At 43.0% G+C, this 14,987-nt stretch overlaps 1 long non-coding RNA gene across 1 annotated transcript in view; it reads right to left on the bottom strand.

Annotated features, from left to right (window-relative positions):
• Positions 1-8,599, bottom strand: part of LOC308311127 — a 16,277-nt gene extending 7,678 nt beyond the window's left edge. Inside the window, exon 1 of the long non-coding RNA XR_013963593.1 lies at positions 8,162-8,599. This is a non-coding gene — a long non-coding RNA (uncharacterized lncRNA). The remainder of the gene's footprint in view (positions 1-8,161) is intronic.
• Between the last annotated feature and the right edge of the window lie 6,388 nt (positions 8,600-14,987).

The following is a 14,987-nucleotide window of genomic DNA, read 5'->3' as shown; positions in this document are numbered from 1 at the left end:
CATCTCCTCGGAAGAAACGGGAGAGAAGGGGGGGGGGGGAAAGGGAAGGAGGGGGGGCTGCATCATCAGGGAGCTTCAGAGAGGCCTTTGCCGCGACCCATAGGCGAGCATCCACGGTAGCCATGTATAATTACAGGGTTCCGAGACCACAGCCCTGCGTCATCCCACGTGTTGTCCAGCGTGCATCCCGTCCAACTTATAGGACAACAAGGGAAGTCAACCTTGGTACGACATTTTCCCTGACCCTCGGAAGGACCAATTTTACACGTGGGGATTGACTGTACATACACTGTCAGCAACTTAAGACGGTGGCAGGTTCTGGGGGGGGGGGGGGGGGGGGAAGTGTCTTTTGCATCGATCATGCCAGCAGACTTCTTGAAATGAGATTCTTAATATTTTGCTCCTGGGTTCTGTGTGTGATTGTGTGTGTGTGTGTGTGTGTGTGTGTGTGTGTGTGTGTGTGTGAGTGCAGCTGCACACCCCTTGGCACCCCTGGAGCCAATGTTGTGTGGGTAAGCCCTGCACTAGTCCCATATAGAACTGGGTTACCGCCATGTTGTATTGCAAACTCATGTGTACAGCATGTACTCGTGCTCAAAACCCCCACAACAACAACACAGGAGAAGGACAACGACGCACAAATGAAAATGTCACGTCTCCCCACTTCTCCCGCTCTATACGGCCCAAACTGTCTTTCTTGACCCCCACCCACCCCCAAAAAAGTAGGGTTCAACACAGGGTTGGAAGACACAGCGCTACTGTACACAGCAGCACTAGTACAACAACCCCCCACCCAACCTCCCACCGACCCTCCTGTTTTGCTCCCCCCCCCCCCCCCCCCCCCCACCCCCTTCATCTGTCCGCCTGTTTTTATTTAGACGAGCGAAAAACAACGAGAGAAGGGAACAAACCTGAGCCAGTCGTGACCCCCCATGTGCGAGTGTCGGAACTTGTTCCGAAGCGACGCCGGCAGAAGGCACCACCATATGCCCTCGCCCCTAAGCGGGATGCTCTTTCTGCAGCCTAATGTGCCTGTCAAAGAACGTTACCGTCACAACCCCCCCCCAACCCCCCCCCGTTCCAGTTTTTCTTTTCCCTTTTTTTACTGACAACATGTTTGAAATAAACAGGTTTTCTTCCACCCTCGCTCCCTTGCGTCTGTCTCTGTCTCTCTGTCTCTCTCTCTCTCTCTCTCTCTGCTACATGAGGATTGGTCCTCGGAGACGAGAAAGGTTCCAGAGAGAGGAAGGTCACTGTTTTGTTTGTGTTTCCAGCGGTTGAATGGAACCAGCTCGCGTATATACAACTGATCGATACTGTGCTGCTGCCCAGCACAGGGGAATACCGAAGCCCCACATGTCATCGCCGTGTGCGTACATTATTATTACACACAAACTCCATCCAGAACATGGGTTTATACTCCACGCCATATAAATATACAGTAAGTGTGTGTTTGTGTGTGTGTGTGTGTGTGTGTGTGTGTGTGTACACACGCATATACATACATAGTATTCTGGGGCATTTTCAATTAATATACTACTTGTGCCCAGATGCTATATATATAACCATGCTCATTGACTTTTAGTTTCAATGTTTAAAAAATCTAAATACTCATGTCAGTAACACCACGCCAACCCATTTTTGGGGAACCATCTTTTTACTTATTTTTTTTGCAAAATAAAAGGACCCACTGTCTCACAACATTGTGCAAAAAGGGGCATCTCTTAAGTCCAATCCTCGAATCAACAACCAGGTCAGAAATGATCACGATATATACAATCTGTGGGGCATTCACGAAAAGAGGCCATTTCTGAATTACGCTTCACCACAATGGCCAAAACGGGCGGCATCCACCGTCACCGAGCCTTGCCTGTCCACCAGAGTCAAAGCCCCTGGCGGGCCTTGAATGTGGCCAGAGTAACGGCGCGGGAGTGACCTTCCCCTTTTACCACGAGTTATACCCTCCATCTTTGATTCAGGACCGAGACCCCCTGAAAACCAGGGCAGTCTCTTTCACACCAAAACACTGTCCCCCCCCCCCCATCCTCCCTGACCAACGTCTCCACTCTCCAGTCAACCGTCCACTTGTATAAAAGCTACGTATGCGTTCACACCGCGCCAAGTGGCGCGTCAACATGCAATTATTTGGTGTGCAATCACTGCAATGAGTGCATGTTTGGGGTGGAAAAAAAAATATATATATGTGGTCGTTGACATCTGTACTGTGATTCAGAGGAGGAATGACAGTAGGCCTGTCACAATTATCACATAATCGCCTGATCGCAATTATTTGAGATAATCACAATAATTCCGTATAATCGCAAATCGTGTCAATGTTGAAACTTTTCCATACATTTTCAAGCATTTTCAGAAGATAGTGTAAAATAGTACAAATTGTCAATCTTGAGCTTGTCATTTATTTGTACGTTTAAAGTTATTCATATCATAATATCATATCTGCCTGGTTCAATGTTTTTTTGTTTTTTTTAACGAAGCCTAAAAGCCAAACGGAAACGTAATTTTCATTTATAGGCTATATGTGCCAATGTTCAATGGCAAGAAAACACCACCATTCAACCGTTAAGTCACCATCATTTGTGTCACAATGAATCGTCAAGTGCAATTTCGTGACGGTGACACTCCCAGGAATGACATAGTTCATTAGATAAACGGGTTGGCCAGGTCAGATGGTGAATAGACCAGACTAATGGTTATTTTGCCAGGGTCAGCCACTATAGGGAACCCCAGGAGGGTCAAAAGGTCAAAGTCTAGACTCAAGCTTTCCCCAACGTGGACAGTCATGATCAGAAAGTGTGTCGCCAGATGTTCTGGCAGGGCCACGGACACATGAGGACAAATTCATGATTTAATCCAGAGCGATTGACAGTCGCTCTGGATTAAGAGCGTCTGCTAAATGCCTAAATTAGCTTCAATAGAGCAGACTGTGTTGTATCAGTTGATAATCACCAGTCTGAGTCAAGAATGCATTCCGTAGAATTAGTAAACTGTGAGGGACTAACACTCTGGACGGTAGGGCTGTCCCTTCATATCATAGTTGAAGAATCGATGAATCTGTTGGCTCGGTCTTTAGTTGATGCAAGAGTCAAGATGTTTGTTATATGAAGATAATTTGGGGTTTTCTACAGTAATGCTGAATGAATTATTTATTGGAAAATGAGGATCAGATCCCTTGTAAACTTTAGATATAACCTATTCATTCTACCAGCCTATATAGGACAGTATAGCGGTATAGCCAGTAGCCATTGTGAAATCAACCTGGCTGGTGACTATACGCAGAAAACACAATTTTACAGATCTGTCTTTTAACACAACTAATACAATTATTGACAAACACCATACATTTGACAATGATACACAAAAGAAGAAGTCAAATGCCTATGACCCCTTGTGGTCAGACTAGATCAGTATGGTATACGTACTGTAGGCAGTGGCAAAAAAAACACCTAGACATTTTCGGACAGGTCAGTGTGGTGATGCTGGATGATCATATTTGGTTGAGGAGATTTTGACAGGAATGAAAGAAGAAGAAAAAAAGAACATTGTTACAGGTCAAACCAAACTAATCAAACTAGTCCACATCAGTGCAAAAACAAAACAAAACTACACACAGAGGCCGAATGAAGGCAACGGTAACAACACATGGCCACTCTTAAGCGGCAGTGTTAACAGAGAGAGAGAGAGAGAGAGAGAGAGACACACACACACACACACACACTTTCTGAGGCTTCAACTCTTCACCTCGGTGCCGCGGCGCGGGGCCTGGCTGAAATCACGCTCGGCTAATCCCCCCGTGTCCTCCGACTCCACCCTGCACGCCTTTATCTGGCCAAAGAGTCACATTGTTGTTCTCACACTCACACGCACAGTCATACACCACCAAGAGTTGAGCTGAGTCAAGTCCAAGGCTTATTAAGGAGACACGAGTGACCCGAAGCGTAACCAAAAAAAAAGGTCGGAGCTCTCACAGAACCCTTATGCCTGATTAATATTTTGGTTGTGTGCCATGCTGCGCACCGGAAAGAGCAGATCTACAAGCTGTCAAGTGTCAACGTGTCGTGCTGCGATGGGTCGATATAGCGTGTATAGATCAGCTATTTCCGCTGTGCGACACGGCGCACAGACCAAAATATAAATCATGCATTCGTGGAACCGGTGCACTATGATGTGGATAATTACAGTGCCAAAGGGGGAGTTCGGGGATGGAGAGCTGGAGGGACGGAGTAACGGTGGGCGGAGGAGGTATGTGGAAGTGGGGGTGGGGGGGGGGCGACTTAAGCATGTAATACACTCTTTTATCTTAAGGAGTCAATCTCTCCGAAGCTGACAGCTCGCGGCATATGATCCCGGTAAACAAATACTTTTGCCGCGGCACAAAAGTGCCATTAAAGGCCAGAACTGTCAACACAAATTCCATTCTTCCTGGTGGGGCTGAGGTGGTGGTGGTGGTGGTGGGCGTGCAGGGAGCTAGACAGAGAAGACGGAGAGGGAAAAAAAAGGAGACGGGAGAAGGGGGGAAAAAAAGGGCTTGATCACTTCTGGTTGCTTTAACTTGCACTGAGGTTGTCATGGAAACATTTCTATGAAGTTAGCAGGGATAATAACAGAAAGCTTTCCCGTATAATTGCCATTAAGCCCAGTGCTGCTTTTTTCATATTTAAAAAAAAAAAAGAAAAAACTTGGCTGTGGTGTGGAATCACACGGGGCCACGTAGGTCACGCTCATGGACTCCAGGAGATGTTATGAAAGTGAAACCGGGGCACCACTCCCTTCCTTGTTTTTGCTTTTCCACCCCCTCCATTTTTCCCCTTTCTTTCTCACAACAAACACAGCGACACCGCTGGTGCCGAGCTGGGTTTCTGCTTCGTTACGGAGGTGCCGGCCGGGGGAAAAAGTGCAATTCAAGAGCAAAAGTCTTAAAAACCAAGCGAGAGTGAGGTCACCAATGTTTGTAGAGCCCAAGCCATGCCAGATTGTAGTGTCAGATGCCATGCCAATGCTGATAATGAGTGTCTTAGAGACCACCAACCAATTACTGATGTTTTTACCAATAATTTTTCTGCCAAATCTTGGAATAAATTTGAAAAACTTCAATAGGAAATCTAAGAACAAAACAGGTGAATTACATTTTACCAATTAAGTCCTAAAAAATATACGCTGATCCACAAGCTCACAATGCCACGCAAAGTGATGCGTTTTGAGCTTGTATAGATCTGCTATTTCGGAATTTTTTTTTGCCAAAAATCACGATACTAGGTGATTCAAAATCAGGGCACATCAGCTGCATAATTGCAGATGGCAATGTTGTTAAAAAGTCAAATAATGGCTGACCGACGGATATATCGGTTCGTTAGACTGATAGGATATATCGGTCTGGCATCCACCGGTGTGTTTCACTGTATAGTCCGTGTATAGTATACTACCCACATTTTGGTACCTGTTCTTATTGTTCTCCACACAGAGCACTCCGGATGTCAGGTTCAAATGCAAGCGTGCACACATTACAACACCACAATCAAGGCTCACAACAGCACTCAAATAAATTGCTATAATTGTTTTCTACTTCCTTAGCGTCTCCGAGGCCACCCACGGGTTATTATATTCAAATGCAAGACAAGAATCTTTTGCCGTTAGATCTGCAAGGACGGAGCTGAAAGCGGAATCTTAATTTTGATAAATGATTGAAACGTGTGACAGGGGGGGTATATACATTAATCCCACGGCGGACATTCATTTTCCTATTACCATAATGTAGAGCACCGGCGGCCCATGATGAATGCAGCAATCAAAAAATGGACGCAGAGTGGAGAGACTCAGGATAATAAGCGCAGCGCTCCCATCCGCGGTCAGTAACCATTAGTCCCACTCTCTTTCCATCTCTCTCTCTCTCTCTCGATCTCTCTATCACTCTCTCTCTCTCTCTCTCTCTCCCCTATTGCCTTGGAAAGTGATTAGCATCACTTTCTATCTGGCCACACACACACACACACACACACACACACACACACAGTCACACACACACACACACACACACACACACACACACACACAGTCACACACACCACTAACAACACATTAAAAAACAAGCAAGATGCAAACAGCATGACCCTGTTTTCACAACACATCGATAGGCATAAAGAAAATTGTACACAGCTTTTATAAAATAAATAAATTACATTCTAATCACAGCAGGGCCCGGCCGGTATACTCACCGCCACACTAACATAATCACTATGGGGGCTTTTTAAAAATATATACTCATTTGAAGACCAAGGAGATCGCTGCTTAGTGAGTGAAGAGGGGGGTGGGGGGTGGGATGGGTTGTTGAGGGGGTTTGGCGCAGGGAGGGGGGGGGGGACTGGCACACACACCTGCACGGGCCGACCAGGGAACACCTGTGCAGTGTGCACCCCCGCGGCTGGAACAAAGAGAGGTCGACCCTGCTAAGCCAGAGGTGAAAATCTGATCAAGAGGACAGGCCCCCGCACAGTTCAACACCTCTCACTACCTTGTTGCTCATTCATTCATTCATTCATTCTCTCTCTAAGTTACACCTATGGATTTTTTGGGGAGAGATTGGGAAGGGATGGGGGGGGGGGGGGAGACACAGTGATTACAAGGGAACGGCGGTTGAAACACTGAGAGAAGTGTGTGTTGTAAAGCCGTGGAACAGAAGTGCAGCTTATATAACAGCGGGGTTAGTGTATAGCTAAATGACTCAAGTATAGCCTATATCCTATAAGGACTGTCATGGTGAAAACTGACAGCATCACTGTTCTGTCTTACTGGACAATGCAAAAAAGAAAAAATATATATATACTGTATATGGAAAAAATGGGACAAGCAATCACGGTAAGGTGTTGCCAAATGGTGATAGTAACAATTATTATTATCTTGTTATCTCCAGTGATCATTCTGGTATAGGGCTAATCGGCTGAGAATTCTTCAACATACGGTGATCGTTATTCAAACAAGTTACAGCCCTGCTATGCTTTGAATAGAATATTAGAGTTTTATAGTTACTAGTAGGCTATTTTAATGTGCCTATTTAAGTATATGGGTTTAAACACTGTGGCTTAAAAATGTCAGTGTGTGACACTTAGGTTTAGTAGGCTATTACTATGGGCAAAATAGTAATGCATCTTTAGTCTACATACAATGACCAAAACAGCAGACTATAAGTGTGCAAGCAATGCCATTAAGATGCTAAGATAATATCATATAAATTGGAGCAATTATTAACAATGCTTTTTAGAAACTGACTGTATATGCTAATGTATAATATTTATTGGGTATAGTCTCAGAACTGTATCAAGTGTAAACACTGGTATATGCCATGCACAAATCAATCCTTTTCACAGCATACAGAACATAATATTGCAAATATTAATTTGAATACTAAAACTTCAGGTAGTCTGTTATAGCCTGGCACATGTAGCATGCTTTATGTGCATACATGTAATCAACATGACAATATTGAAATCGTTAAGCTACAGAGAAAAATTGGTAAATAACGAAATTGATGTTTTCCCAAGGTGATCAGCATTGATTAAACTCTTACAAAATAGTAAGATGAATTTCTATTTAAATAGTTTATTTTTTTCAAATAATGCCTTACTAATTTCCAATTGGCTTTCCTTTAAAATGTGGTGTTTGGTCTTGAATGACAATTAACTGTTAGCCAGACATCACTGGTCATATATTTCAGCAAGTAGGTTAATTACCATACCATCGCTTTATTATTGCAAGTGTCGAAACGATATGCAGCGATTTTCTGCCGGCTAGGAATATTGGGGTCCGCGGTGCTTCATGGACTTGCATGCAACCGCAACCAGGTCCCGACATGATCAAAAAAAGTATAGTTACAATCGAGCATTGTGCTCCGTGAAATATGCAACAATGTGGCCGTGTTACCCGGTGCTGCTCCGTTGTCATAACAGGCTTCAACTGCATCGATGGACCCCGTAAACAAGTTTGCTTGTTAATACACACACACACAATAAACACTTGACCCCGCATCGCTCAAAACTTGCGGCCAACATTCACTTCATAAATGGACGGTGCAGTCAGCGGGACTTCATCGATAACGACGTACAGAGCAACTCAGACTCAAGAGATAAACGCTTGTGGTGGGAAAACTTACCGAAACGCAGGTATTATAGCCTAAACGATCGCCTCTCTTTTGGAAAAGTATAAAGAAGGGGGGCCAGGCAGCAGGTGAGGAGAAGAAGAATTAGAAGTAAAGTCGTCTCTTCTTCTTTTAGTTGCGGGGCTCGATCGCAGCCGGAGAAATCTTCTAAACCAACACGTGACCGTTACGAGTTCACCGTTAAGGCGAGGAAAATGAACAACAAGTAAACAGATCGAAAAAGCTCGGAATATTCCTCGGGGGGCTCGGGTCGGCGCTGCACACACAACGGAGACGCACCGAGAGAGACGCTGCTTAATGCTGTGTCTGCTGCCGCTGCTGCTGCTGCTGCTTGTGTGTTATTACGAATGCAACAGCAAAAGAAGAAAAAAAAAAGCAAGTACACTAGTACACCGGCTCCTGTTTGAATGCTCTCGCATGACGCGCAATGCCAAGAAGAAGCTGCTTGTTTTTTTCTTTTCTTTTTTTTTCTTCGTCTTCCTCGTTTTTTTCCCCCGATGCGATTCAACACATCGAGATGTATTCCTCCAACGCCAAGTATTTTGGGAGCAGCTTATTAGAATGCTGCCCCAGGGGGGAGGAGGCCTCGCACAATCACACACACACACACACACACGTGTATGTTGTTTTTTTCTAGGCGCACTGCGACCCCGTGTGACGTCAGTCAGGTCCACCTGCTATGTAAACAGAACAAAAAAAATAAAAGTATTTGGGGAATTGGGAACTTCGGTGTTTGTTTTCCTTGGTGTTGGAGATGAAGTCTAGTGTCCCTCCGGGTTTGAAAACTTGTTTTCCTCACGATTGCCTCGCCAGTTCCGAGATTGTCGCTCTTAAGTCCAATGAGAACGAAGTGAGCGATATAGACGCATTGACAGAAATGAAAGACAAATAATAGGCTATTAGGGGGAAAAAAACAACAATTTGTTCTGTATAAAAGCGAGCACTTGCGGGTCTCTCTTTTTGACCAGGCTCCATGGTTTTAAAATAAGTTTCAGGTTCAAGCCTATACAGCTGCAAATCATATATAGCAATTAGAACATTTAATACGAAACAATTAACTGACGTGTGGAGCTACCATACCTCGTTGTCCTATAGTAAGAAGATGTTAAAACAGGCTATTGCATAAATTAGAAAAATAGCTATACATCGGTATTTTTTATCAGTTATTTAAATGTTAATTCAGTTTACAATTGATACGCATGTTAGACAGAATATCATGTTCAAATAATTTGCCTACTGTAGGCTATATTTTGGTTTAAACCAATACAATGCACGCAAGATAGGCTATATTTCACGTTTGACTATGAAGGAATGCCTGTCCATCCTTTCATAATTTGAATGTAGCAAATTGACTTTTATGTTTCAATAGTGTGTGTGCAGTAGCCTATATCTATATTGTTCTGTTTGTCTTTGTTTTAAAATAATTAAGATACATTTGACATTTTCCTTTTGAACCGAGAGGTGGACCGTGGACGGTCAAGATTAAAAAACTATAGGCTAGGTCTATAACCGGGCTCTTTTAAATGAGTTTTCAGCTCTTTAAAAGATATATGAAACGGGAAGGGACTGTGAAGTAATTCCACTTCTGACATTTTCAATAAAATAACGATAATTGTGAAATATAGGCTACGGTTATAAAATGTCCCCCCTTATTCATAGTGACGAAATTAGGTTTCAGATTAATAGTTAAAGTATACGTTTTTATAGCCTATTAAAATTAAACACGTTGTTGTTTGTTTTCTAATAAACAAACAAACGACACACCGAATTTGCTATATTTGCGTTAATCCGACTTTGAATATATCATTGTATTATTATGATATGGTGACCGTCAATATATTATTAGCCCATGTCCAAAACTGCAATGATGGCTTCCAGTCTTCGCATATTAATGTGAATGACTAAACTTGTGGTAGACCGTAGGTCAGCAGTGAGCACAACTCCGTTTTCAAAATTATTACTTAGACGCACGCCATTATCTCAAATTCCATCACATTATTATTGGAAATCCTAATTGCTATTAAACATTTTCTTACCAGTACTGTTTAATGGGAGGAAACAGCATCTCGGAAGTGATGAAGTTGGGCTGGGGAAACAAGTAACAGGGCCAACATCTGGGGAATTATGGTGTTTTGCTGCCACCTAATGGTCAACACGTAGCAGTCCACTCAAGGTCATACTAATGTAGTATTGACTCAAAGTTAGTTATGTTTTACTCTCCCTCCATGCTGTATAGATGTTGCATCTATAGGATATTTATTATTATTATTATTATTATTAAAAAATATCCCACGATTTTGCAACCCATTCTTTCCGCCCAATGTCAATTATCTATTCTATTCTAATGCAATCCTGCGCACTACACTTCCTCTGCCAACCTGGGGAGAGCAGCAGACTGACCTCATGCTTCCTTCTATGCATGAGGAGTCCCAAGCCGCTTCTTTTCACTCCTTTCCCCTCCATCAGGTCAGGCCAGGGAGAGGCCATGTTGCTAATTATTATGCAGACAAAGAAAACTGGTTCTGCATTGGCATGACATTAACATAGACTGCCATCTACTGACTTGAAAGTAACATACAGTAAGTACACTGTTTATGGGTATAGACTCAAAGTGGTGGAAAAAGTACTCCAATGTTTTACTTAAACATTACAGTAAAAGTATAGTATGGCATCAGAATCTAGGCTACTTAAAGCACCAAAAGTAGAAAGTATACACATTATGCAGAATGTCCCATTTCACAAGTTTTCAAATATTTTGAAAAAAGCAGATCTACAAGCTCACAATGCGTCACATTGCGACACATCGTGAGCTTGTAGATCAGCTATTTCGAACTGGCCAAAAATGTAAATGGTTAATGTATATGTATTGTAATGATAATGAAAAGTAAAGTAACTAAAGTTGCCAAATAATTGTAGTGGATTAAAAGTATACCGGTACAATATTTGGCTCTGAAATGTAGTGCAGTAGCATACACGTAAAAGTACTGAAAATGTAACATATACTAAAGTACAGATACCTCAAAATCGTATACTTAAGTACAGGAGGTGGCTGTTCATATAGCTACTGTGGAGTCAGTACTGCTGTATGGGGCCGAGACATGGACCCTCACAGTATACAACAGGAAAAAGCCCTGGATGGAGTCAGTCTATACAAGAATGCTACGAATGGCACTATAGGACCGCATCAGAAATGTGGACATCTATGGGGACCTACCACGGACAAAGTCAGAGAGAGAAGAACTTGAGGCAAGTAAATTGACTCTATGCGGGAGCCAACACAGGGCAAAGCCAGGAGGGGAAAGAAGCGTACCAGTACCACCTATGTAGATGTGCCCGCGCGCGACAGCTTGGCTAACAACACTGCAGCGCTCAAGAACCTGATGTTGGATAGGAATTTGTGGAGGGCAGCGATCCAGGAATCCCAAGTTGGTGTTGGCTAGACCTCACTCTCGCAGCAACTAACTACTATACTTATATTGCATTTAAAATGCATGAAGTTGTTGGTAAGTATGTATAAATATGTTGGTTTCAGATGTCTTTGTTTGGCACGAGTCACCATTGACTCCCCTCCTCTTTTTTTTTTTACTCACAAAATGGCCTCTTGAAAACAGTTGCATTTTAACATCTGTTTCAAAATAGATCACTTAATGTGGATTTCCCCAGAGACTGCTAAGAAATCAAAACCACAATTTTCTAAGCCCAATAAGGAAGGCCTCCCTTTTCCTTTAAGGGGGGAGGACAAAGGATCCTTTGAGCACAAACTCTTGTCCGCATACCTATGAAGTATTGTATGACAAGATACTAAAGCCTATTTACAAGATATATTGGATTTTTGGTTACACTTATACCACATATCTAGGATTAGTTGAATGAAACTTCCTTTCTGAAATGAAAAACGTACATGTGTGAGCACGCAAGACACAGACACAGACACACACACACACACACACACACACACACACACACACACACACAGATGTTCCAATCCGCTCAGTGGGCTGTAGAAACGTATACAGTCTGAGTCTAACCTTCTATTCGACATTGCGGTGAAGACGGGATCACATGGATGACTAGATTTAAGTGATACATCCCCTGCAGTACCTCCGTATCATAAATGTTTCTAACACCATGGTCACCATTGCTGTAGCTATACTGTACATAGTAGGGCTGCAACTATTGATCGTCTCACTGATTATCCTATTGATAACCTCTTTGATTCATTGAATTATCAATATACACACACACACACACACTCACACAGAGAGGGCATTCTGTCCAAAAGTGGACCTCAATCCCACAGTTTGTTTTACAGCTGCATTTCCAAAGTTATATTATATTTCCAACTGATCTTGATTGTCCATGGGCTATATATAACAACCATTATTTCTTCTTTTTAAGAAATGTACATTCTTTCACATCAAGATGCAATACCGTAATGACCAACAATCTCCTAGACCTCGACTCTCTCCCATGCAGTCCCCAGTCAGAGTTAGGATTTTGAATGAATGTAGAATTATGTGCAGGACGTAAGGGGAGTGGGGACTTAATTTAACTGACTATGAAACCTTTTTGAATACTTCATTTAAAAAGAAAAACCTCTCTCACACACTTATGCCAGTGTGCCAGTGATCACCCTTCCCTGTGCCAATGTTGGCACCCATGCCTACATGTATACGGTAAGGAAGTAACCACACGGATAGGAGCCAGCTTAGGTGGTTCGGGCATCTGGTTAGGATGCCTCTCGAGCTTTTGTGGTCCTCGATGCACGTCCCACTGGAAGGAGACCCCGGAGGGATCACATCGACTCACTGGCCTTGGAACGCCTCGGGATCCCCCAGGAGGAGGTTATTCTAATGTTGCTCTTGGAGAGGGAAGTGTGAAGCTCTCTGGTAGAGCCGTATCATTTATTCGTTCAAAGAAGTTCTGGACTGCAGCTTTAACCCATTCTGAACGGGAACCCATTTTGGTGTATAGCATCATGTTATGCTTTAGCTATTGAAAAATAGCAGATCTACAAGCTCATAGCGCGCCACCGAGTGGCGCGCTACGAGCTTGTAGGTCTGCTATTTTTGAGAAATCGAAGAACGGGTCAGAATGGGTTCATCAGACCAGTGTGTGTCCAGTGGAAACCTCGTATGAATCTGATCTCAGGTCAGAATGGGTTAAACACATTAAGTGACAGCTCAAAGTGAGTCTTTACTTTATAGTCTTAGCAGCAGTGGTGGAAAGTAACTAAGTACACTTACACAAGTACTGTACGTAAGTACAATATTGAGGTATTTGTACTTTACTTGAGTGTTTCCAATACAATTTTACTTTTAATCCACTACATCTCAGATCCAAATATTGTACTTTTACTACAGTTATTTGACAGCTTTTAGTTACTAGTTATTTTGTAGATTTGTGTTATTATTACAAAACATGCATTACCCACTTCATCCCTATTCAGTACTTTAGCCGTGACGTGAGCATGAGCACCCCCGCCGGAGATACTTCCGGGTCCCACTTTTGTGTCCCCATAGAGTTATACTGTGTCCCTCTGTCGGACTAAATCTGAGACGAAAACAACCACGAAAGTCTCATTTTACCGTTTTCCTTGCAACAACAACGCTACTGGTCTCTCAAATCTGGCTGTGACAGCCCGTCTGACCCACACTGAATACTATCGCCATTGTATATAAATCCTCCATTAGAGATCGTATTAATGCAAACTAGATTCAACATACTGTACTCAACCCTGCACACATTCTAAATATATTGTACTGAGCAGATGGACTAGTACCGCACCTTCAATAATAATGATGATACTAGTCTTTATTGTCTCCACATCATATCTTTTCTTTGTCATGGACACTTGTGTACAGAACATTAATAATTCTACTCGAGTTGGAAGCATTGAGACGCATTTTTAACCCTCAATGGCTTCCTTTCTGAAAGATAACGTCACTGTGAAAAGATTCACGCGTTTAGATATTTCTATTCACAATGAGAAGCGGACGGGAGCTGGTGCCACTTGGACCCGGACGTAACGTAGGACTACAAAATGACGTCGGACTTAAATACAGAATATGCATTTTGGCCATTTGACAAAATGACAATAGCCTACAAGCTCACAATGCGTTGCTATGCAACGCACTGTGAGCTTGTAGATCTGCTATTTCCAAAAGATTTTTGTACAAAAAAACTACTTTCTGGCCTTGACAGCTCATACATCCAAACTGAAAAGTCCTATTTGATTGCATTAATTGACTTTAAACAACACTAAATTAACTTCCCTGCTCGATTTGCCACTAGATCTTCCATTCACTTTATGCATGTGCATATACCCTCTCTATTCACCCTGGATCAGTGAGTGAGATGAAGGTACTGTAACTAACCACAACATGAAGGTGGTTCCCCAAAATACATTGGCCGTTTGATGTTCGTGCCCAAGGGCCTTCGTCCTTTTGAAATCAGGATCAATGCTAACGTATACATCCCTCGAGCTCTGATTCTCGGTTACCTCGCTATGGTCAAGGCGTTCGGGATGCTGTCTCTGACATACTGTTGCTATCTGAAGTATACGGATATAGGGTGGCATACTAACTGAAACGACCATAAGAAATGCTCTACATTCTAAGGTTTACTTGCAATATTCATTCAACATGCAGCCCCCAGCCCAACGGAAGGTAAATTGGGGAAGTGTGCCGTTGAATGTTGCTTCAAAGAGGGAGGGGGGGCTGCTCCTCTTCTCCCTCCGTTGCTTCTCCCCAGGGCTCGGAGCTGTCCTCCCTCTCTATATTTACATTGACAGAACACAGCACAAGGTACCGTAGAAAAC

This window comes from Protomyctophum bolini (assembly GCF_963924005.1).
Source record: "Protomyctophum bolini genome assembly, chromosome: 23".
NCBI lineage: Eukaryota > Metazoa > Chordata > Actinopteri > Myctophiformes > Myctophidae > Protomyctophum > Protomyctophum bolini.
Note: the sequence above shows the minus strand (reverse complement) of the source record. Positions and strands in the feature narration are given on the sequence as shown.